Source organism: Bos indicus x Bos taurus, chromosome X (assembly GCF_003369695.1).
Source record: "Bos indicus x Bos taurus breed Angus x Brahman F1 hybrid chromosome X, Bos_hybrid_MaternalHap_v2.0, whole genome shotgun sequence".
NCBI classification, from domain to species: Eukaryota; Metazoa; Chordata; class Mammalia; order Artiodactyla; family Bovidae; genus Bos; species Bos indicus x Bos taurus.
The window spans coordinates 58,449,868-58,471,799 of record NC_040105.1 but is presented as its reverse complement, the minus strand read 5'-3'; the positions used below and the strand labels follow the sequence as shown (position 1 = coordinate 58,471,799).

General features: G+C 40.2%; 1 pseudogene; it reads right to left on the bottom strand.

Annotated features, from left to right (window-relative positions):
• Positions 1–3,315: 3,315 nt before the first annotated feature.
• Positions 3,316–3,909, bottom strand: LOC113886800 (annotated as a pseudogene).
• Between the last annotated feature and the right edge of the window lie 18,023 nt (positions 3,910–21,932).

Sequence of the window (21,932 nt, the reverse complement as noted above, 5' to 3'; positions counted from 1 at the left end):
CTGCATGCCCAGTGTTTTCTAAAACATTTTGCAAATATTGACTCATAATCCTCACAAGAGTCTCACACGGGAGTTGTCATTGCCAATTTCAGGTGGGCAAACAGATGCAGAGGTCAAGTAATTGCTCTAGTTATGTCCAGAGGTCTAGGCACCTCATCACTTACACTGGAGGTAGTAGTCCCCAAAGGGGACATTTGACCTCTGTGGACCCAGGATGGAAGTGGTAGTGGACATGACTTGTGCTCAGCTGCTGTGGGAAAGGTGTGTCTGGAACAGACAGGCATGTGTGGGGGCAAATGGCTGGGTTCTGGATATAAAGATACTAACCAGACCACCTCACAGGCCAGCAGTAGTGTCCTCTGAGGAGGGAGTACATCTGGCCCAAGCCACCCACAGTGACAGGACAGATGGGCTGTGTCTGTGTTGCCCCTATGCTTAGCCTCCCACCATGACTGCAGCTTCCCAACCAGGCAGGGTCCCTCCAGCCTCATCCCACAGAAGAGCGAGATAGAATGGGTGCAGCATTGTGTGAGCATAAAATGCCACCTAAGCACTGCACAGCCCCCCCACTCCCCCGCCCCCGGCCGCCTGAGCCCTCCTGTGGGTGCCAGCTCTCACCTCAGAGAAACAGAGCTCCAGTGGGGACAACCGTGGGGCAGAATGGAGTGGACCAGTGTGCAGTATCTGGACCTAAACAAGCACCCCAGCCCTTCACACTGAGGAAGGGAATCCTTATCAGGGCGGTTGAGAGATCATTCCCCCGACAAGCCTCCTGCCTTTGCACTGGGCCTGCGAAGCCCCCTCTGAGGGGCACTCAGCCCAGCCTTATCACCCACCAGCCTTCAGTCGTGCTGTAGATACAGGCGAAATCGAGATAGTTGCTGTGAGGAACTCAGCTCAAACTGACTTAAGCAAAAAAATAAAAATATTGGATCCAGGGACTCATAAGCTGTCATTTAGTCCTCACAACTGAAACTCCATTACTTCACCTGATGTGAAGAACTGACTCACTTGAAAAGACCCTGATGCTGGGAAAGACTGAAGGCGGGAGGAGAAGGGGATGAGAGAGGATGAGATGGTTGGATGGCATCACCGACTCAATGGACATGAGTTTGAGTAAACTCTGGGAGTTGGTGACGGACAGGGAGACCTGGCGTGCTGCAGTCCATGAGTTCACAAAGAGTCAGACACGACTGGGTGACTGAACTGACTGAACTGAAGTCCTCACAAAGACTATATGGTTTAAGCACTATTACCCCATTTTGCAGATGAAGCAGGCATGAAGAGCTGGTTCAAAATAAGTCCTCATTAGCTATGACATCCACCTAAAAGGAATTAACTCAAAATAACTTCCCTGGTTTAACCAAAGACACCTTGAAAAGACAACATGCCTAAGAATCAGGACAAATAAAAGACAATATAGTAATACAGAGACACAATAGACTCCTCAGCCATCAGTGTAAAACATGCTTATTCTGGTCATGGAAATAGAGATACATGTGAAAAAAAATTTTAAAACCTTTAAAAGTGAAAATGAAAACAAGTAAAAATAAGTTGAGAAAGAACCAAACAGAAGTGATAGATCTGAGCTGCTGCTGCTAAGTCAATTCAGCCGTGTCCGACTGTGCAACCCCATAGATGGCAGCCCACCAGGCTCCCCCGTCCCTGGGATTCTCCAGGCAAGAACATTGGAGTGGGTTGCCATTTCCTTCTCCAATGCGTGAAAGTGAAGTCGTTCAGTCGTGTCTGACTCTCTGCGACCCCATGGACTGCAACCTACCAGGCTCCTCTGTCCATGGGATTTTCCAGGCAAGAGTACTGGAATGGGGTGCCATCACCTTCATAGCAAAACTTAAGAATTATCTTTTATTTTTTTGTCTGGCTACTTACTGTGAAACTGATAAACATCTTTTACTATTGTGATTATGTAACTAACATTTGCTTAATACCATTGTATTATGGTTGGTCAACAGAAAATAATAGAATTCTATATCACTAAAACTAGCATTTAGTAGGAAAAAGTCAATGGATGAGTTCAGCAACAAATCAGACCTAGCCGAAGGATTTTGTGAATTGAATACAGTTTAGGGCATACTAAGAAATGCATCTTCTAGAAGATTTTAAGTTAGACTAATACTGTATTTTAATAAGGGTATAAAAACTAAAAACTATAAAAGGTACACATTTCAAACAAGAGGGAGAAAATAGATGAATAATCCAAAAGAAGGCAAGAAGAAAGGAACATGGAACATGGTGGATGGGTAGAAAGCACATAGGCAACCACTTGCAAATAATCTGCTGTTTCCTCCAGTTCAAGGGAGGGGACTGGGAACCAGGCAGCCGCTTTCAGACCACAACTACCACCTTCCTAGGGAGAAGCTGGGATGAGGGTGAGTAAGAATGCTGCAAAACTTTCCCATGATTTTGAAAATGACTTTTTCTTGATTGGACACTTGTTCTGTTGCTGTAAACCTGTGACTTTTCCAGAAGTGCTGACACAGTTGGGTCTGATAATTTGGCTTGCTTGCTTTTTTCTTTTCAAATTTAATTTTAAGTTTTTGTTGGGGAACATAAGCTTGGAGCTTCCTAGTCTGCCATGTTGCTAATGTCACTCCCCTTGTGTATTATAAATGTGTTTCTTAACACATTTAGGAAGCAATGCAATTGGGATCTTTTTACATAATCTTACATTGAGTTTTAGTTGAGGTGCTTAGATAACTTAGTTAATGTAATTATCGATATGTTTAAGTTTTAGTATTTCATCTAGCTATCATTATTTTTTTGAGGGAGATGCTTTCATTTTTTATTTTGTATCATGTATTATTTTACAATGAATTGTATTACTTTTGTAATTGAAAAAAAATACATAGGAAAACTGTAACAACAGCAAATATTTGGCCTGGATTCTTAGGGCTCGAAATTCATGTTGGGTTCAAGTTTTTGTTGATCACAACTTATTTTTTGGTTCATATGCAAGAACCATTTCTTGAATGCCTCCTGGTTAGCTGGCACTGCCCTTGGCACTTCCATAGGCTTTTCATCCTCATCCTCACAATAGCCCTGTGAGGTAGGAATTGGTCCCGCTTTATAGATAGAAGATAATTGCTTGAAATGCTTCTATTTGCCACATGTTTTCATAGGCTAGAGGTTCTTACCAGCTGGTAAGTCATTGGTCAAGAACTCTCACTGGTTCCTAGAGGTTGCTCTAAGATTCAAATAATCAAACTACTAGAATTTTCCCCTGACAGGAGTGATGGGTTAGGTATCAGGATAAGAGTGGAGGAGAGTCTGTGGTCTCTTTGTAGCACCATTTGAGTTTGCTCTGGTCACTCATGCACAGTGCGGGGAGGGGATGAGGGAGAGGAAGGAAAGTGTTTATAAGTCTTCTTGCTTCTTCAGGACGAGCTTCATCACCAGCACTGTAAATGGTGGCCTGATCTCCTCCACTGTCATGCTTGGGTCCCAAGCTCCTACCACCTTTCCATCTGGGGCCACTAGGTACTTTCAGAAGTTCCAGCTGGGCTCCTTGCCAGAAGTCTCCGTCAGGTACTTGAAGGCAGGGTGGACACCAGTGCTGGCCACTGTGATCTTGCTAAACATGGGGAAAGTGACACTGTAGGTGCGGCGGGGCAAAGCTCTCAATCTTGCTGCTGTCGGGCTCCTGCTGGCCACACTGGTTACAGGGGAAGGCAAGCACATTGAAGTGCTGGGGCCCCAGGTCCTGCTGTGCTGGTCTACGAAGCCGCATTTGCTAGCTACATTCACCACCAGGGACACCTAGCCGTCGTACTTCTTCAGCAACACCAACTTGCCCTGGATGTTGACGGCCTTGAGGTTGTTGAAGTCCTGCTGCTGCTGCACGCCAGTCATGGACGCCAGGAGCAGCCAGGCCGCCAGTGCCACCACCATGACTTGCTCCAGAGCAGGTGGCATGGTGAGGCAGCTATCTGATTCTGTTTGTCCTCTTCCCTCTTGTTATTTTCCCTCTTTTATTGCTTTATTTTGAATTAGGTTTTTTAAAATGATTTCACTTCATCTCTTTTTTTGGTTTATTAGCTCTAACTCATGGTTTTATTCACTGATTGCTTTATGGTTTATAGTGTACATTATTTTTTTGGCTGTGCCAGATCTTTGTTGCTGCATGCAGGCTTTCCCTCCTTGTGGGTGATCAAGGGCTACTCTAGTTGCATTGTGTGGAGGGTGAGTCTTGTCCATGTGGCTTCTTGTCCATGTGGCTGGAAGCAGAACTGCTGTCCTTCAACTTTATAAAATTTACTGTTTCGGTGTTCTTTTTCCCACTTCTTGAGATGAAGACTTAGTTCGTTAATTATTATAACTTTTTGCCTTGATATGTTTATAGAAAAGAAAGAAAGTGAAGTCACTCAGTCGTGTCCAACTCTTTGTGACCCCATGGACTGTAGCCTTCCAGACTCCTCCGTCCATGGGATTTTCCAGGCAAGAATACTGGAGTGGGTTGCCATTTCCTTCTCTAAGGGATCTTCCGGACCCAGGGTCAAACCTGGGTCTCCCGCATTGTGGACAGACTCTTTACTGTCTGAGCCACCAGGGAAGCCCTGTTATGTTTATAATCCTAGATAATAAAAGACAGAAACATGGATTGTGAAAACCCCATGTAAATAGATTACTTTTGACACTATTGAATTCTTTAAATAAAAGTAACACATTTGTGAAATGCTTACTGTTTTTTGGTGCCATCATAGACTTAATCTTGAAAAAAGTTTCCTTAACAACTGGACAAAACGTATATAAATACTGATATCTCTATTTTGAAAACTTATCATACCTTTAAAAAATTGTACACTCTTTCTGTGTGGAAAGGAGATAGAAGGGAGAGCTATTTGGAAGTTACAAAAGAAATATGGATGGCAGAAGAAAGCAAGGAGAAGAGGGAACAGAAAATTAGAAAACAGTAGCACATGGATGAGGTTTACAGAAATGGCATATAACCCTTATGGTTTCTAGGTCTTCAGTTATAGTTTCCATAGAATGCAACGCATGACTGGTCATGGTCCACGTGCATTCACCAGCCACCCCATTGAGCTGACCACTACCTGTGTTAGCTACTCTATAAAATGGTAAAATAAAATAAAATAACACCAGTATGTAAATACACTATAGAAGAAAACTTAATTGAGAATATAGCTTTCTGTATTTTTAAGAATGAACAATGTCTGAAATCAGGGTTCCAAGGGATCTTCCTTTCTTTTCTTCTATTTCTGTGTAAGATTCCTGTCCTATTCTTTGAGCAGCTCTAAAATCTTTCTCTTTCCATATTAGAACCTAACAAATTCTTAGGTTTGGTGTGTGCTAGCAGTTGCAGTCACTAAAGTGCTTTTCTCTTTCTCCTTCCCTCAGTTAGTAGGTTTCCTGTGCCCAGTTGGAAATGGGGTAGGTTGGGGAGGACCTTTCCTCTTTCCAAAAGGACCCTGTACTGAAAGCAGCAGACTTTGTATCTATTTGGTAACACTGCTGCCTTTTCCCAAGCTCTTGTCCCTGTCTCTAGCTTTCAGCTAACCCTTTCTTTTTGTCATGTATGAATAGGGGTATGAGTTTCAGTGAAGGTAAAATATGTGTTTTCACATAAAATCTGTTTTTTAATCTATCCTGCAGACAAAAATACTTTAATAATTATTATAAACTGTGTACTGTTCTAATGTCATGAAAACAATGTATATGAGACTTCAGGAATTACCAAAAAGTTTCTAGATACATTCTCACTTGCTCTCTGTGTGAGACTGTGGAATATGGTGTCATAGTTGTGATGGAGCTGCCGCTGAGGCAGGTATGCATTTTGCCCTTGCCCAAGGTCATATAGCAAATAAGTGGTATATTTTAGCCAGGTCTTGTTTTTACAGCCCCACCCTTTCTACTACTCTATTCCTTCTAACATGTGCTGAAAAGCAATTTTGTTTGTTTGAAGAAAAAAAATAGTACTTTCAGTCCTCCTAATGAATTTAATCATGTGTAAGCTTTTTAAAAAATGGAAATGTATTGGAAATTCCCTGGTGGTCCAGTGGTTAGGACTGTGAGCTTCCACTGCAGGGGGCATGGGTTCAGTCCCTGGTTATGGAGCTAAGATCCCACATGCTGCATGGCAGGGCCAAAAAAAAAAAAAAAAAAAAAACCAAGGAAATGTGTTCCTATAATTGGAAAGAATGAGCCATGTTAGTAGGGCCAACTCTTTAGAGAGCTGTTAATTATTTTAGACCATCCTGTTCCCTAGCTTTATCTCTTTGCATCCTGCCATGGTGGGGTTAATGCTTCCTGGTTACTAAAGGAGTTTCCATCATCACAGGGTGGGCAAGGGGGAAATGTCTCAAGTTCAGGGGATTTCCTACTTTCTTAGTGGTTCTGGCATGAGGTTTGATAGATAGTACTTTAACAAAGCTGACTTTCTCTAGGAATCCCCCACCACCAAATTTCAGCTATTTGTGGTAGCTCTTTGTTTTAACCTAGCATCAAAAAAAGAAGAGATTGGTTATTTTGTTGCCCAAGCAGAGACTGAACATTGCCTGCTCTGACTGCTACAGTGTAATTCATCCATATCTCCATCTCTATCTTTGGCATGTTTTGAGGACTCCCATCATGGAACCACACAGGGCTGCTTCTCCATTGTCACAGGATACAGAAATACTGGAAGCTTCAGATTGTGCTGTTGTGGTCAGTGGAGTAATTTTATTTATAAGAAAACAAGTTAATTTTGTGCTTTTGGAGAATGAAGAAAGTTTATAATAACCATAGTCCAAAGCTTGGGCTTCCCCGATGGCTCAGTGGTAAAGAAGCCACCTGCCAATGCAGGAGATGTGGGTTCGATCCCTGAGTTGGGACAATCCCCTGGAGAAACAAATGGCAACCCACTCTAGTATTCTTTTTTTTTTTCCACTCCAGTATTCTTGCCTGGGAAATCCCATGGACAAAGGTGCCTAGAGGGCTACAGTCCATGGGATCGCAAAATAGTTGGACATGACTTAGGAACTAAACAACAATAGTCCAAAGCTTTCATCTTCTCTGATGTTAAAACTCCAAATGAAATTGTTTTGTAGGAGATAGAACAGGGAATCACCCAAGAGAGTTAGACATATGAAGCAGGCTACTTTTACTAAATATATTGAAATAAATGACAAGGAAATGTATTAAATATATATGTATTACCTGACTACATCTAAGCCCTAAATCTCTTAGCAAAGAGATCTGAGCATTCAGGGAAAGTGAGTGCTGAATACAAGTTGGCATGTGGTGGTATGTGTTCTGAGGTCTTTTTTAAAAAGTTTATTTTTTTTTTTTGTTTTCCTGGTTTTATTAGGATATAATTGACATAGAACATTGTATTAGTTTTAGATGTACAACATGATGATTTGACATATGTATATATTGTGATATATATTGGGCTTCCCAGGTGGCACTTGTAGTAAAGAACCTGCTTGCCAATGCAGGAGATGTAAGAGATGCAGGTTCGATCACTGGGTTGGGAAGATGCTCTGGAGAAGGAAATGGCAACCCACTCCAGTGTCCTTGCCTGGAAAATCCCATGGACAGAGAAGCCTAGCAGGCTGCAGTCCATGGGGTCACAAAGAGTTGGACATGATAGAAGTGACTTAGCATGTGTATATGCACATGCCCTGAACAGTAGAACAGAACAGTAGAATATATTGTGAAATGATCACCATGGTAAGTCTAGTTACCATCCATGACCAGACAAATCTGCTACAATATTGTTGACTATATTCCCTATGTGTACATTATATACATGGGAGTTATTTATCTTATAGCTGGAAGTTTGTGCCTCTTAATCCTCTTCACTTATTTCATCAGCACCCCCAACCCTTTCTCTGTGGCAGCCTCCAGTTTGTTCTGAGATCTTTTTGAAAGAAAGATGTTTGTGCTCAGTCATGTCCAACTCTTTGCACCCCATGGACTGTAGCCCGCCAGGCTCCTCTGTCCGTGGGATTTCCCAGGCAAGAATACTGGGGTGGGTTGCCATTTCCTTCTCCAGGGGATCTTCCCCATCCAAGGATCAAACCTGCATTTCCTGCATTGGCAGGCAGATTTCTTTACCAGTGAGCCACCTAGGAAGCCCCTGCAGGAAGGACTGTACTTCCAAAATAGACACGTAACTTCTGATTTTGGGGGAATGCAATCACTTAAGGGGCTGGCTTATCAAATTCCAACTTCAAAACAAAATAGGTTTTCCACAAATTCTACTTTAAGAAAGTGTTACGGGAAAAGTGGGGGAGGGGATGAGGATTCCTCTTTAATTATTTTTGAAATGCTGTGATATTTCTTAATTTCCCCATGGTATCCTTCCAACATCCCCTCCCCCACTTTACCTCCAACACTTTTCTAAAGTAGAATTTGGGAGACCTGGGTTTGATCCCTGGGTCGGGAAACCCACTCCAGTATTCTTGCCTGGAGAATTCCATGAACAGAGGAGCCTTGTGGGCCATCGTCCATGGGATCATAAAGAGTCGGACACAACTGAGCAGCTAACACCTTTCACACCTATACTGTTTTTAAATTGGAATTTTATAATCCAGCCCCTTAGGTGACAACATTCCTCCCAAATCACGAGTTATATGTCTATTTTGGAAGTACAGTGTTTAAAACTGCAGTGATCACTTCTTAATTTCCCTGAAGGCATAGCATCAAAAAATGATATTTGTACTTTCAAAGCATTATTAGATGATAAAATTAAAGATAAAAGAATAATTCACACTCCAGCGCTCAGTAATGTCCTCACAATAGTGCTTTCTGTATGATAGATGTCGTCACTCTCCAATGTCAAAGGGGGCCTCTTTGATGGGAAGTTAGCATTTTCTGGGAGTCTCTTTCATGCCATCTTAATCTTGGGACAAGGAGCACACTCAGAATCTAGTCAGAAGCCTGCTCCTAACTCCCATCTCAGGCTTTGACCTAATTTTCTACAGCTGCAACCGTAGTATGTTGGATAAGACTCTGGACACAGAGCCTCTTGTTGCTCTGAATTTCCATGGTTTCAAGAGCACAGATGAAATAACAGCATAACCTAAATTTTGTGGGACTGTGTTGCTTGACTGTGTTTAGCCTGCATGTGTGTGTGTGTGCACGTGAACATGTGTATCTGAGTATTCTAGGAGGAATATAATTATAGTGGATGCATTCTGAGCAATGAAGAGCAGTAACTGGAAACAGTACGGCTGGCTGTCTCTATGGTAACCTCCGTTAACTGAGTGTATGCATATATTTCCTCATTTTGGTAATTTGTATTTTAAAGTAGAAATAATTTTATGTACCTGACCATGCATTTGTGACCATCAATTACTTGTGACCACAGTGATTATTGGCTATTATTTCCTCTCTGGAATCATAAGAGTGGTGGAGGAGGTGGGTAGAGGAGACATAGGGAGAGAGATGACTCATTTTAAGCTTTTTCTGGAAAAAAACAGGTGATTACATCGATGATTTTTGTATTTACTTCTCCTCTCCCTCACCCCAAACACCTTTCTCAGTGATGTATAAATGCCTTTCTGCATTGATCTTGGTTTTTTTTTTTTTAATAATTTTATTTGTTGGTTTATTTATTGGCTGTGCTGGGTCTTTATTGCTACCCAAGGGCCTTTCTCTAGTTGTGGCAAGCAGGGGCTACTCTAGTTGTGGTGCTTGGGCTTCTCACTGTGGTGGCTTCTCTTGCTGCAGAGCGTGGGCTCTAGGGCACAAGCTCAGTAGTTGTGGCACTGGGGCTAAGTTGCTCCTCTGCATGTGGGATCTTCCCAGACCAGGGATCAAACCCATGTCTCCTGCATTGACAGGTGGATTCTTTACTATTGAGCCACCAGGGAAGACCCCCAAAATGATACATATAAATTTATTTACAAAACAGAAACAGACTCACAGACATAGAAAATAAACATGGTTACCAAAGGGGAAGGGAGGGAGAGGAGGAATAGGTTATGATGGAGGAGCCTGGTAGGCTACAGTCCATGGGGTCGCAAAGAGTCAGACATGACTGAGTGACTTCACTAATAGGGAACTACAGGGCTTCCCAGGTGGCGCTAGTGGTAAAGAACCTGCCTGTGAATGCAGGAGACATTAGAGACCAAGGTTCAATCCCTAGGTTGGGAAGATCCCCTGGAAGAGGAAATGGCAACCTACTCCAGTATTCTTGCTGGAGAATCCCATGGACAGAGGAGCGTGGTGGGTTACAGTCCATAAGGTTGCAAAGAGTCGGAAACAACTGAAGTGACTTAGTACGCACACGCACAGGGAACTACAGTCAATATCTTGTAATAACCTGTAATGGAAAATAACCTGAAAAAACACATAACTGAATCACTTTGCTGTGCATGTGAGACTAACTCAATATTGCAAACCATCAGTACTTTGATTTTTAAAAATGCTGCTTTGGGTTTGAATGCCCCATCATAGGTTTGTTTTCATCAAGAAACCTTAGGCTTTTTCAGTTTAAACCTCCCATATTTCCCAATGCAAGACAACCAGTCTTCATTAGTCTTAAAGGCTAGCAGAGCTTTCCTCACAGAGAGTTAAGGGCAATGAGTGTTCAAAAGCAATGATAACATATTTGAAACTCTCTTCCCTATGGTTTCAGCAAGTGTCTCTGCCATCTGTCTACTTGCTTTTTCTGTCATTCTTGAAATTCTGACACCATGCTCATGGTCAAAGCCACTCTCCTGGCTATTCGAATTTGCTTCCTGCTTTTCTCATTCCCTTTCTGTTCCTTATGCTGCTATCAAACTCACCTAGTTATTCACAGTAATTCTCTCAGTGAGAATAAATAAGAGGTTTCGATTCTCAAGGTATATGACCCGATTTTTCTGCTTGTTCTGACATATTTCTCCTTGTCCTTGGTACTCTGTACTTAGACCCAGAGAAGTAACATTTTCTTCTACATTTGTAAAAGTCTCTACTTTTTCCCTCAGATATTTCATCACAGTTGGCTATTTTAACTGATAACATGTAGCATGCATGACAATGCATTTGTTTTCTTTAGTCCTTGAAAATAATTTTCAGCTTTTGTTATTGTTATAGTTATTCCCAGATATTTTTCAGAAATACAGTGCAGAAACTTGCTACTCTTTTAAGTCCATAGTAATTTAAAAAATTCAAAACTTTCTTTTTACCACCTAGAAAATTCTAATGCATCCAGCAAAGATTGTGAAATGGCCAGGGAATAGTCTGTGATTCCCTGAATCACAAGGATGATTCAGAAAGGGTATCTGTTTCTTTTTTTTTTTTTTTAAGAAAGAAACTTATTTTTCTTTCTTTATTTGGCTGCTCCTGGTCTTAGTTGCAGCCCATGGGATTTTTAGTTGCTGCATGTGGAATCTAGTTCCCTGACCAGGGATCGAACCCAGGCCCCCCACATTGGGAGCTCTGAATCTCAACCACTGGACCACCAGGGAAGCCCCAGTGGTTTCTTAGCAATGTAATAGAACATAAAAACCTGCAACTGAACAGACTTGTGAGATACTTTCTTAATTGTGAGATGACATTTAAATTATATTGATTGTTACTTTTTGCATTCAAATTCTCTGAAAAATTAATAATTCAAGTGTGATCTGAAAAGTGATTATTGTTGTTTAGTTGTTAAGTCATGTCTGACTCTTTGCGACCCCATGGACTGTATGTAGCCCACCAGTCTTCTCTGTCCATGGGATTTCCCAGGCAAGAAGATTGGAGTGGGTTGACATTTCCTGGTACAAAGGGTACCATTTTATTAATTAGGTTAGTGGGCTGCCAGAGCCCAGTATCCCTTACTACACCAAACACAAGACCTTTCTGTAGAATTCTACTAGACCAGGACAGGCCTTTCCTCTGAGCAATAGTGATAAAGTTGTCTAAATATGTGAATTGCAGTGTTTTTGTCTTCTTCAAGTAAAAAATTAAACAATGAGTTGGAAGATTTGGCAAGTGTACTTTTTGTTTCTTAATGACTATTTTGCCTCACAGAGACATTGACTGACTTGGCTTCTCTCAGATATGGCATCAGAAAGGAGGCAGAGGCTCACCTGGGGGCTGCTGGGCTTGGAGCAAATATTCCATGAATATTACTTAGTAATGAGTGTTAGTACAGTTGCAACATTTTTTTCTACATTTTAAGGTTGGTCTTTCGAACATTTGGATTTCATAGAATATATTAAAATAGTTTAATGTAATACTCTATGGAGTAAATATCTACTCCTCTCCCACCCCATTTTTGACACTATAGGGAGATTTTTTTTGCAAATGATGCAAATTTTATTTAGATAAGCATCAAATAGGTGGTACTCATGAAGACTGTTTTTTTAGTTCCTTATATTACATATATTCTATGATAAATTCTAAGTAACTTACCCGACTTTCTCATTGATTGAGCTACAGACAGTCATACAAAGCACTATTTGAAAGGACTCTCTTCCACCTAGCAACTTGGATTTTCCTCCCTCCACCTTTTTAAAAATGGTGCTTTGTATGACTGTAGCTAAATCAATGAGAAAGTCGGGTAAGTTACTTAGAATTTATCATAGGATATATGTAATATAAGGAACTAAAACCATGATCCAATTCTCATGCTATATTCTCTAGCTCCATTAGCAGTGACATCTTCTGACATTACCCAAGCCAAGACTCCCTGTCCTGTCCTCACCCCTCATGGCAAATTACTTCGTCCTGCTGACTCCAATTATTAATACATATTTCTCAAATCAGTCCATCCCCACTGTGACCACCATTGTGATTGCAAGTCCTCCAACCCCAAAGAAAGAAGAAAGGATGGTCAACCCTCCAAGAGAAAAGAGGCAGCTGTTTCCATAAGAAGAAGGAAAGGGTGCCAGCAATCCCAAATCAGCAGATGTCCACAGCACTAATAATAGTGGAAGCACCAAGTTTGAAAATGTTACTTTTTTCATAAATTAGAGCATATTAAAGGTTATCCCTGACATATTGTGAGCCTCACTCGCATATTAATACATGTTCTAAAGTTGCAGAGGAGAAGTGGAATCAGAACAACCTGGGGATGGAAGCTGGGAGAGGCATCCAGCGATGCTCAAGGAGCCCAGAGCTTGGGCACGGGCTAGGCACCTGGGACAAACAGGGAGCAAGACACCTGTACGCACCTGAGGAAGCGAGAATGAGAACGACCAGACCTGGGCCAGAACTCCAGGCACCGAGACCTCAAATCACTCGGCAGTGAGTTCTAGGAACTTGATTCTGAAAAACTACTATTCAATTCTGCCCTCATCTTCGCTGACTTCCAGATCAGGAAGAGACCTTGTGCTCAGCTAAACTGCTACCTGAGTCTGTTAGTCTATTGCTTTCCCACACTTAAACTAAGAACTCATCTCAAACCCTCACCATGGCATCTGAGATGTTCAGGTTCTGCTTGGGGACTGTGGGAATTTTTGTTTTTCAAGATCTTGATGCTTGATGGAAAAAAAAAAAAACTAAAAAAAAAAAAAAAGAAGGAAAGTCTCAGAGTGGTCCTTCTTTTTACTCAGAACATTGTATAGTTATGTAACAGTGGAAAACTGTTCAGAATAAACCCTTCCTTTTATGTTTTTATGTTGTGTGAAAACTATGGAATAAATCAATTTCTCTTGTCATCACCATAGGTTTTTCTTATCACATGTGGTTTTCCCAGTTACTAACTCACATAGCATAATGTAAACCACTCAAGCACTGGAGTCAAGAGAACTGCTTTGAGTTTCAGCTTACTAACAAGGTGGTGCTCAAAACACAGCCGTGGGCAAAGGGCCGATGAAGTCCATTCTTTGAAGTTGGTGTATGATATATTCATTTGAGCTTAATTCTCCTGTTGACTTCTCCTCAATTCACTGCATCACAAAGATTCTAGCTACAGCTAAAAATGAAAAAAGAAATCCAGAGGCTGTGATATTTCCTTATAATTTCCAGAGTTTTAACATGCACAGTGTATTATATATTTGTGTGTGTGTGTGACACATATATGGATTTTATATTATATCTGTTCCATATGACACATATACATATGTGACATACATACATAGAAAACATATTCATATAATAAAACAGTGCTGTAAAGAATTTAGTAATTTTAGTACAATCACTACTTGGGCCATATCCATATACTAAATGAATACTGTTACCTAATATTATTTTCTTTTTTTAAAAAAAATTATTTATTTTAATTGGAGGCTAATTACTTTACAATATTGTAGTGTTTTTGCCATACATTGACATGAATCAGCCATGGGTGTACATGTGTTCCCCATCCTGAACCCCCTCCCACCTCCCTCTCCATCCCATCCCTCAGGGTCATCCCAGTGCACCAGCCCTGAGCACCCTGTCTCATGCATCAAACCTAGACTGGCGGTCTATTTCACATATGATAATATACATGATTCAATGCTATTCTCTCAAATCATCCCACCCTTGCCTTCTTCCACAGAGTCCAAAAGTCTGTTCTATACATCTGTGTCTCTTTTGCTGTCTCGCATATAGGGTCATCGTTACCATCTTTCTAAATTCCATATATATATGTGTTAATATACTGTATTGGTGTTTTTCCTTCTGACTTCACTCTGTATAATAGGCTCCAGTTTCATCCACCTCATTAGAACTGACTCAAATGCATTCTTTTTAATAGCTGAGTAATATTCCATTGTGTATATGTACCACAGCTTTATTATCCATTCATCTGTTAATGGACATCTAGATTGCTTCCATGTCCTGGCTATTGTAAACAGTGCTGTGATGAACACTGGGGTACACGTGTCTCTTTGAATTCTTGTTTCCTCAGTGTGTATGTCCAGCAGTGGGATTGCTGTGTCGTATGGCAGTTCTATTTCCAGTTTTTTAAGGAATCCCTACACTGTTCTCCATAGTGGTTGTACTAGTTTGCATTCCCACCAACACTGTAAGAGGGTTCCCTTTTCTCCACATCCTCTCCAGCATTTATTGCTTGTAGACTTTTGGATTGCAGCCATTCTGACTGTGTGAAATGGTACCTCATTGTGGTTTTGATTTGCATTTCTCTGATAATGAGTGATGTTGAGCATCTTTTCATGTGTTTATTAGCCATCTGTATGTCTTCTTTGGAGAAATGTCTGTTTAGTTCTTTGGCCCATTTTTTGATTGGGTCGTTTATTTTTCTGGAATTGAGCTGTAGGAACTGCTTGTATATTTTTGAGATTAATACTTTGAAAGTTGCTTCATTTGCTATTATTTTCTCCCATTCTGAATGCTGTCTTTTCACCTTGCTTATAGTTTCCTTTGTTATGCAAAAGCTTTTAAGTTTAATTAGGTCCCATTTGTTTATTTTTGCTTTTATTTCCATTACTCTGGGAGGTGGGTCATAGAGGATCCTGCTGTGATTTATGTCAGAGAGTGTTTTGCCTATGTTTTCCTCTAGGAGTTTTATAGTTTCTGGTCTTACATTTAGATCTTTAATCCATTTTGAGTTTATTTTGGTGTATGGTGTTAGAAAGTGTTCTAGTTTCATTCTTTTACAAGTGGTTGACCAGTTTTCCCAGCACCACTTGTTAAAGAGATTGTCTTTTCTCCATTGTATATTCTTGCCTCCTTTGTCAAAGATAAGGTGTCCATAGGTGTGTGGATTTATTTCTTGCCTTTCCATTTTGTTCCATTGATCTATATTTCTGTCTTTGTGCCAATACCATACTATCTTGATGACTGTAGCTTTGTAGTATAGTCTGAAGTCAGGCAGGTTGATTCCTCCAGTTCCATTCTTCTTTCTCAAGATTGCTTTGGCTATTTGAGGTTTTTGGTATTTATGTACAAATTGTGAAATTATTTGTTCTAGTTCTCTGAAAAATACTGTTGGTAGCTTGATAGGGATTGCATTGAATCTATAGATTGCTTTGGGTAGCATACTCAGTCTCACTATATTGATTCTTCCAATCCATGAACATGGTATATTTCTCCATCTATTTGTGTCCTCTTTGATTTCTTTCATTAGTCTTTTATAGTTTTCTACATATAGGTCTTTTGTTTCTTTAGGTAGATTTATTCCTAAGTATTTTATTCTTTTTGTTGCAATGGTGAAAGGAATTGTTTCCTTAATTTCTCTTTCTGTTCTCTCATTGTTAGTGTATATGAATGCAAGAGATTTCTGTGTGTTAATTTTATATCCTGCAACTTTACTATATTCATTGATTAGCAATTTTCTGGTGGAATCTTTAGGGTTTTCTATGTAGAGGATCATGTCATCTGCAGTGAGAGTTTTGCTTCTTCTTTTCCAATCTGGATTCCTTTTATTTCTTTTTCTTCTCTGATTGCTGTAGCTAAAACTTCCAAAACTATGTTGAATAGTAGTGGTAAGAGTGGGCACCCGTGTCTTGCTCCTGGCTTTAGGGGAAATGCTTTCAGTTTTTCACCATTGAAGATAATGTTTGCTGTGGGTTTATCATATATGGCTTTTATTATATTGAGGGTTCCTTCTATGCCTGCTTTCTGGAGGATTTTTTTTTTATCATAAATAGATGTTGAATTTTGTCAAAGGCTTTCTCTGCATCTGTTGAGATAATCATATGGTTGTTATCTTTCAATTTGTTAATGTGATGTATCACATTGATTGACTTGCGAATGTTGAAGAATCGTTGCACCCCTGGGATAAAGCGCACTTGGTCATGATATATAATCTTTTTAATATGTTGTTGGATTCTGTTTGCTAGAATTCTGTTAAGGATTTTTGCATCTGTGTTCATCAGTGATATTGGCCTGTAGTTTTCTTTTTTTGTGGCATCTTTGTCAGGTTTTGGTACTAGAGTGATGGTGGCCTCATAAATGAGTTTGGAAGTTTACCTTCCTCTGCAATTTTCTGAAGAGTTTGAGTAGGATAGGTGTTAGCTCTTCTCTAAATTTTTGGTAGAATTCAGCTGTGAAGCCGTCTGGTCCTGGGCTTTTGTTTGCTGGAAGATATCTGATTACAGTTTCGATTTCTGTGCTTGTGATGGGTCTGTTAAGATTTTCTATTTCTATCTGGTTCAGTTTTGGAAAGTTATACTTTTCTAAGAATTTGTCTGTTTCTTCCAGGTTGTCCATTTTATTGGCATATGGTTGCTGATAGTAGTCTCTTATGATCCTTTGTATTTCTGTGTTGTCTGTTGTGATTTCTCCATTTTCATTTCTAATTTTGTTGCTTTGATTCTTCTCCCCTTTTTTCTTGATGAGTCTGGCTAATGGTTTGTCTATTTTATTTATCCTCTCAAAGAACCATCTTTTACCTTTGTTGATTTTTGCTATGGTCTCCTTTGTTTCTTTTTAGTTTATTTCTGACCTAATTTTTATTATTTCTTTCCTTCTATTAACCCTGGTGTTCTTCATTTCTTCTTTTTGGAGTTGCTTTAGGTGTAGAGTTAGGCTATTTATATGATTTCTTTCCTGTTTCTTGAGGTGAGCTTGTATTGCTATGAACCTACCCCTTAGCACTGATTTTACTGAAACCCATAGGTTTTGGGTTGTTGTGTTTTCATTTTTATGCATATTTTGATTTCTTCTGTGATTTGTTGGTTATTCAGCAGTGTGTTGTTTAGCCTCCATATGTTTGTATTTTTAATAGTTTTTTTTTTTTTTTTTCCTGTAGTTGACATCTAATCTTACTGCATTGTGATCAGAAAAGATGCTTGGAATTATTTCAATTTTTTGAATTTACCAAGGCAAGATTTATGGCCCAGGATGTGGTCTATCCTGGAGAAGGTTCTGTGTGCACTTGAGAAAAAGGTGAAATTCATTGTTTAGGAATGAAATGTCCTATAGATATCAATTAGGTCTAACTGGTCTATTGTATCATTTAGAGTTTGTGTTTCCTTGCTAATTTTCTGTTTAGTTGACCTATATCCATAGGTGTGAGTGGGGTATTAATGTCTCCCACTCTTATTGTGTTACTGTTAATTTCCCCTTTCATACTTGTTAGCATTTGCCTTACATATTGTGGTGCTCCTATGTTGGGTGAATATATATTTATAATTGTTATATCTTCTTCTTGGATTGATCCTTTGATCATTATGTAGTATCCTTCTTTGTCTCTTTTCATGGCCTTTATTTCAAAGTCTATTTTATCTGATATGAGTATTGCTACTTCTGCTTTCTTTTGGTCTCCATTTGTGTGAAATATCTTTTTACAGCCCTTCACTTTCAGTCTGTATGTGTCCCTTGTTTTGAGGTGGGTCTCTTGTAGACAGCATATATAGGGGTCTTGTTTTTGTATCCATTCAGCCAGTCTTTGTCTTTTGGTTTGGGCATTCAATCCATTTACATTTAAGGTAATTATTGATAAGTATGATCCCATTGCCATTTACTTTGTTGTTTTGGGTTCGAGTTTATAAACCTTTTCTGTGTTTCCTGTCTAGAGAAGATCCTTCAGCATTTGTTGAAGAGCTGGTTTGGTGGTGCTGAATTCTCTCAGCTTTTGCTTGTCTATAAAGCTTTTGATTTCTCCTTTTTATTTGAGTGAGATCCTTGCTGGGTACAGTAATCTGGGTTGTAGGTTTTTCTCTTTCATCACTTTAAGTATTTCCTGCCATTCCCTCCTGGCCTGAAGAGTTGCTATTGAAAGATCAGCTGTTATCCTTATGGGAATCCCCTTGTGTTATTTGTTGTTTTTCCCTTGCTGCTTTTAATATTTGTTCTTTATGTTTGATCTTTGTTAATTTGATTAATATGTGTCTTGGGGTATTTTGCCTTGGGTTTATCCTGTTTGGGACTCTCTGGGTTTCTTGGACTTGGGTGGCTATTTCCTTCCCCATTTTAGGAAAGTTTTCAACTATTATCTCCTCAAGTATTTTCTCATGGCCTTTCTTTTTCTCTTCTTCTTCTGGGACTCCTATGATTCGAATGTTGGAGCATTTGACATTGTCCCGGAGGTCTCTAGGTTGTCCTCATTTCTTTTAATTCTTTTTTCTTTTTTCCTCTCTGCTTCATTTATTTCCACCATTCTATCTTCTGCCTCACTTATCCTATCTTCTGCCTCAGTTATTCTACTGTTGGTTCCCTCCAGAGTGATTTTTATCTCATTTATTGCATGATTCATTATTGCTTGACTCTTTTTTATTTCTTCTAGGTACTTAAACATTTCTTGCATCTTCTCAATCCTTGTCTCCAGACTATTTATCTATAACTCCATTTTGTTTTCAAGATTTTGGATCATTTTTACTATCATTATTCTGAATTTTTTTTCAGGTAGACTCCCTATCTCCTCCTCTTTTGTTTGGTTTGGTGGGCATTTATCATGTTCCTTTACCTGCTGGATATTTCTCTGCCTTTTCATCTTGTTTAGATTACTGTTTTTGGGGTGGCCTTTCTGTATGCTGGTAGTTTGTCATGCTTCACCGCTTAGACTGGTTCATGTGTGGCAGGCAAGTATAGGCTTGATGTCCGTGTCAGAAGTAGAACCCTGCTGGGGCATAAACTGTTGCAGAAGTGTATCATTTCTTATGACAGGAATAAACCAATTTTCTGTGCCTTACGATAAACAAACTCAGATGAATTAAACAGCTCCTGTGAAAAGTGAAAGTGAAGTTGCTCAGTCATGTCTGACTCTTTGCAATCCCGTGGACTGTAGCCTGCAAGGCTCCTCCATCCATGGGATTTTGCAGGCAAGAATACTTGAGTGGGTTGCCATTTCCTTCTCCAGAGGATCTTCCCAGCCCAAGGATTGAACTCAGTTCTCCCACATTGCAGGCAGACTCTTTACCATCTGAGCCACCAGGGAATCTTAAATCTTTCTGTAAAAGCAAGCAGAAGTGTTTCTGAAGAGAATGATTAGGCAACCCCAGTCAACTCAGCCCCCTGCCATAGCCTGATCTGATGTAACTGCTGCTTAGTTGCTTTAGTCATTTCCGACTCTGTGCAACCCTATGGACTGCCGCTTGCCAGGCTCCTCTGTCCATGGGATTCTCTAGGCAAGAGTACTAGAGTGGGTTGCCATGCCCTCCTTCAGGGGATCTTCCTGACCCAAGGATCGAACCTGAGTCACCTGCATTGCAGGCAGATTCTTTATCCCTGAGCCACCTGGGAAGCCCCATCTGGGGTAACCAGATTCTGCTAATAGGTTTATTGTGACCTCAGCAACAATGTTTTGTTGCCTTGGGACAAGGTTACCACAGCTTTCTGAGATGACACGACAGGTCAGGGATCCTGCGGGCAAGAGCCAAGAGAGCCTAATATTCCCCCATCTGTGCCAATCACTGGGTCTAAGGTGTTTTTTCCCTACAAGCCCAGGTTTTCACTCTCATTTTGTGGTCATGTGATGGGTACACCCAGTCTCCAAAGCACTCCCATCTTTTAAGCTCCCCATGTGTTCCTCATACCTTGTGTCTACGCTCATCCTAAGATGGCTCAGTAGTTTCTTCTTTGTATACCTTGTGCCCTTCTAGACTGTCTCCCACCCCCAGATGTGTGCACCCCTCCGGGACCAACTTAGAAGTCATCATTTCATACCTATGATTATCATCAACCTGGAGGAAAGAGAAACACCAAGTTAGTGATGCCAGCCTCCCTTCTCTTCTCACCTAGTTGCCAAGTCCTGACTTTGTGCAGGTCAGAGTGGAAGGGAAGAGGCAGAGTGAAAAGGACTACTTGGGTGATTTGGGTCTCTTACAGTCAGTTTGGGCCTCTTCCCTTACCCCTCAACTTCATAATTAAAACATTTTCTCCAAATGGGAGATTCTTTCATGAAGAAGCCTTCATGTGCTGTAATCACCAGGTCTTGTTCTGGGGCCCAGTCCTGAACTGTAGCAGTAGAAGCCCACAGTCCTTACCTGGGTAGCATGGTGCTTACCATCTTGTTGATTTATTGATGCAAATCCCGAAAGGGTCCTATTCCTTAGGCATCCACTGAATGGGTCACAAACAGAACTGTGAGTCTCAAATGATCTGCTGCCATACTGTTTGTCCCCATGGAGGCTGATGATCCAGTCACCTTGATGCCAGGCTACATATGTCCAGGGCAAGCTCCACAGTCTGCAGCTCTGCCTATTGAGTGCGAGTCCCTTCTCCATGCACAGTTTTTCTTCTAACCTTTAATTCTGAAATAATAAATTCACATGAACTTGCAAAAAAAAAAAAAAAAAGGTACAAAAGGTTTCCTGCAAAGAAAAATGTACAAAGGGGCTTTCTCATAACTATAGTACAATATCAAATGAGGAAATCGGGACTTCCCTGGTGGTTCAGTGGTTGAGAATCCACCTTCCAATGCAGAGGGCACAGGTTTGATCTCTGGTCAGGGAACTAAGATCCCACATACTGTGCGGCAACTAAGCTTTATCACAACTTGATATCTTGGCTAATTCCAGTTTCAGGTATTATGAATAAAACTGTTAAGACTGTTTTGTATACAGGTTTTTGGGTGAACATAAGTTTTTATTTCTTTGGGATAAATACTGAGGAATGCAATGGTGGGTCATATACTAGTTGCTTGTTTAAGAAACTGCCAAACTCAAATTATTTTCCAAAGTAGCCGTACCATTTAAAACTCTCTCTAGCAATGTGTAGGTGATCTCTGCATCCTCTCCAGTATTTAGCGTTGTTACAGTTTTTCATGTTAGTCATTTTGATAGTTGCATAAGGATATCTGACTATGGTTTTCATTTATTTCCTTGATGGTTAATAATGCCTAACATCATTATTTGCCATCTGTTTATCCTCTCTGGTAAAATGTCTCTTCATGACTTCTGCCCATTTTCTAATTGGAGGTTTTGGTTTTCACTGTTGAATTTTGAGAGTTCTTTACATATTTTAGATATAAGTCTTTTGTTGGGTATACATTTTGCAATTATTTTCTCCCAGTCTGTAGCTTGTCTTTTCATTTTCTTAACAGAGTCCCTCCCAGAGCAAAAACTTTTAATTTTGCTGACACCCAGTTAGTCATAGTTCCCTTTTACGGATTGTGTTTTTGGCATCATGTATAATAATTCTTTGTCTAGCCTGATGTCTGAAGATTT